Source organism: Arachis hypogaea, chromosome 11 (assembly GCF_003086295.3).
Source record: "Arachis hypogaea cultivar Tifrunner chromosome 11, arahy.Tifrunner.gnm2.J5K5, whole genome shotgun sequence".
Taxonomy (NCBI): domain Eukaryota; kingdom Viridiplantae; phylum Streptophyta; class Magnoliopsida; order Fabales; family Fabaceae; genus Arachis; species Arachis hypogaea.
The window spans coordinates 110,513,354-110,517,361 of NC_092046.1; the positions used below are offsets into that span (position 1 = coordinate 110,513,354).

The 4,008-nt window shown below is 40.8% G+C and overlaps 1 non-coding gene across 1 annotated transcript; it reads left to right on the forward strand.

Moving 5' to 3' along the window:
* Positions 1-3,680: 3,680 nt before the first annotated feature.
* Positions 3,681-3,784, forward strand: LOC112724264 (small nucleolar RNA R71). The gene has a single exon (XR_003163436.1). It is a non-coding gene; the product is annotated as a small nucleolar RNA R71 (small nucleolar RNA).
* Positions 3,785-4,008: the final 224 nt, after the last annotated feature.

The window sequence follows — 4,008 nt, forward strand, 5'->3', positions numbered from 1 at the left end:
CTTTATGAGTCTTGGCCGTGGCCCTAAGCACTTTGTTTTCCAGTATTACCACCGGATACATAAATGCCACAGACACATAACTGGGTGAACCTTTTCAGATTGTGACTCAGCTTTGCTAAAGTCCCCAATTAGAGGTGTCCAGGGTTCTTAAGCACACTCTTTTTTTTGCTTTGGACCTTGACTTTAATCGCTCAGTCTCAAGTTTTCACTTGGCACCTTCACGCCACAAGCACATGGTTAGGGACAGCTTGGTTTAGCCGCTTAGGCCAGGATTTTATTCCCTTAGGCCCTCCTATCCACTGATGCTCAAAGCCTTGGATCCTTTTTATTTACCCTTGCCTTTTGGTTTTAAGGGCTATTGGCTTTTTGCTCTTGCCTTTTGGTTTAAAGAGCTTTTGGCTTTTTCTGCTTGCTTTTTCTTTTTCTTTTTCTCTTTTTTTTCGCTATTTTTCTCTTTTTTTTCGCAAGCTTTTGTATTCACTGTTTTTTCTTGCTTCAAGAATCATTTTTATGATTTTTCAAATCTTCAAATAACATTTCTCCTTTTTCCTTATTCTTCAAGAGCCAACATATTTAACATTCATAAACCACAATATCAAAAGACATATGCACTGTTCAAGCATTCATTCAGAAAACAAAAAGTATTGTCACCGCATCAAAATAATTAAACTAATTTCAAGGATGAATTCGAAATCATGTACTTCTTGTTCTTTTGTTTTTAGAACATTTTTCATTTAAGAAAGGTGATGGATTCATAGGACATTCATAACTTTAAGGCATAGACACTTAGACACTAGTGATCATATAGTAAAGACACAAATATAAATAAAACATAAAGCTCAAAAATTGAAAAACAGTAAAATAAATAGACAAGGAGATTAAGGAATGAGTCCACCTTAGTGAGGATGGCGTCTTCCTCTTCTTGAAGAACCAATGGTGCTTTTGGGCTCCTCTATGTCTCTTCCTTGCCTTTGTTGCTCCTCCCTAGTGATTTTGGTGCTCTTATCCTTAGTTACTCCCAATAGTTGTGTGGAGGAAAATGTATCCCTTGAGGTATCTCAGGGATTTCTTGGTGAGGGAATTTCTCAGGCTCTTGTTGAGGTCCATGATCTCTTGTTTTGCAGTCAAATGCTCTACTACTGAGCTATGGACCCTTGAGATGAATCTCTCCATCTCCCATGACTCAAAGGTGGAAGCTTTTACCTTTCCTTGCCTCTTTCTTGAGGTTTCTCTGGCCTTAGGTGCCATTAATGGTTATGGAAAAACAAAAAGCAATTCTTTTACAACACCAAACTTAAAAGGTTTGCTCATCCTCGAGCAAAAGAAGAAAGAAGTGAGTAGAAGAAGAAGAAAATGGAGGAGATGGAGTTGTGTGAATGGTTTAAATTTGAGTGGGTGGGTGTAGGTGGGTTGTATGATGGTTTTGGAGGAGTAATGGAGGTGATTGGTGAAGGTTATTTGTGGAAGAGAGTTATGAAAAGGTGTTAAGAGAAGAGAAGAAGTGGTGGGGATCCTGTGGGGTCCATAGATCCTGTGGGGCCAAGGACTTAACATCCCTGCTCCAATGAGACGTATAAAACGCCCTTGTTGCGCAATCCTGGCGTTTAACGCCAGACTGCTGCTTTTTTCTGGCGTTAAACACCCAAATGTATCCTGTTTCTGGCGTTTAACGCCAGGTAGATGCTTGTTTCTAGCGTTAAACGCTAGCTTGGTGCTTGTTTCTGGCGTTAAACGCCAGACAGATGCTTGTTTCTGGCGTTTAAACGCCAGAATGCTCCTCCTCTAGGGTGTGCTATTTTTAATGCTGTTTTTCATTCTGTTTTTGATTTTTCAATAGTTTTTATGACTCCACATGATCATCAACCTAATAAAACACAAAATAACAAAAAAAAAAATAAAATAGATATGATTAAATAACATTGGGTTGCCTCCCAACAAGCGCTTCTTTAATGTCAATAGCTTGACAGTGAGCTCTCATGGAGCCTCACAGATAATTAGAGCAAGGTTGGAACCTCCCAACACCAAACTTAGAGTTTGAATGTGGGGTTTTAACACCAAACTTAGAGTTTGGTTGTTGCCTCCCAACACCAAACTTAGAGTTTGACTGTGGGGGCTTTGGTTGACTCTGCAGTGAGAGAAGCTTTTCATGCTTCCTCTCCATGGTTACAAAAGGAGATCCTTGAGTTTTAAACACAAGGTTGTCCTCATTCAGTTGAAGGACCAACTCTCCTCTGTCCACATCAATCACAGCTCTTGCTGTGGCTAGGAAGGGTCTTCCAAGGATGATGGATTCATCCTCATCCTTCTGAGTGTCTAGGATTATAAAATTAGCAGGGATGTAAAGGCCTTCAACCTTTACTAGCACGTCCTCTACTAGCCCATAAGCCTATTTTCTTGAGTTGTCTGCAATCTTTAATGAGATTCTGGCAGCTTGTACCTCAAAGATCCCAAGTTTCTCCATTACAGAGAGTGGCATTAAGTTTATTCCTAACCCCAGGTCACATAGAGCCTTCTCAAAGGTCATGGTGCCTATGTTACAGGGAATTAGGAATTTACCAGGATCCTGTTTCTTGTGAGGTAATTTCTGCCTATCCAATGCATTTAGTTCATTGGTGAGCAAGGGAGGTTCATCTTCCCATGTCTCATTACCAAATAATTTGGCATTCAGCTTCATGATTGCACCAAGATACTTAGCAACTTGCTCTTCAGTGATGTCTTCATTCTCTTCAGAAGAAGAATACTCATCAGAGCTCATGAAGGGCAGAAGGAGGTTCAATAGGATCTCTATGGTCTCTAGATGAGCCTCAGATTCTTTTGGTTCCTCAAAGGGAAACTCCTTATTGGTCACTGAACGTCCCAGGAGGTCTTCCTCACTAGGATTCACGTCCTCCTTCTCCCTTGTAGGTTCGGCCATGATGGTCAAATCAATGGCCTTGCATTCTCTCTTTGGATGTTCTTCTGTATTGCTTGGGAGAGTACTAGGAGAAGTTTCAGTGACTCTTTTACTCAGCTGGCCCACTTGTGCCTACAAATTTCTAATGGAGGACCTTGTTTCATTCATGAAACTTACAGTGGCCTTAGATAGATCAGAGACTATATTTGCTAAGCTAGATGGATTCTGCTCAGAATTCTCTGTCTGTTGCTGAGTGGATGATGGAAAAGGCTTGCTATTGCTAAACTTGCTTCTTCCACCATTATTAAAGACTTGTTGAGGCTTTTGTTGATCCTTCCATGAGAAATTTGGGTGATTTCTCCATGAGGGATTATAAGTGTTTCCATAGGGTTCCCCCATGTAATTCACCTCTGCTATTGCAGGGTACTCAGGATCATAAGCTTCTTCTTCAGAAGATGCCTCTTGAGTACTGTTGGATGCAGCTTGCATTCCATTCAGACTCTGAGAAATCATATTGATTTGCTGAGTCAATATTTTGTTCTGAGTCAATATGGCATTCAGAGTATCAATTTCAAGAACTCCCTTCCTCTGAGGCGTCCCATTACTTACAGGATTCCTTTTAGAAGTGTACATGAACTGGTTATTTGCAACCATGTCAATGAGTTCCTGAACTTCTGCAGGCGTTTTCTTTAGGTGAATGGATCCACCTGCAGAATGGTTCAGTGACATCTTTGATAGCTTAGACAGACCATCATAGAATATATCCAGGATGGTCCATTCTGAAAGCATGTCAGAATGACACTTTTTGGTCAGTTCCTTGTATCTCTCCCAAGCTTCATAGAGGGATTCACCTTCCTTCTATTTGAAGGTTTGAACATCCACTCTAAGCTTGCTAAGCTTTTGAGGAGGAAAGAACTTGGCTAAGAAAGTCGTGACCAGCTTATCCCAAGAGTTCAGGCTATCCTTAGGTTGAGAGTCCAACCATATTCTAGCTCTGTCTCTTACAGCAAACGGGAAAAGCATAAGCCTGTAGACCTCGGGATCAACCCCATTGGTCTTAACAGTATCACAGATCTGCAAGAATTCAGTTAAGAACTGAAAAGGATCTTCTGATG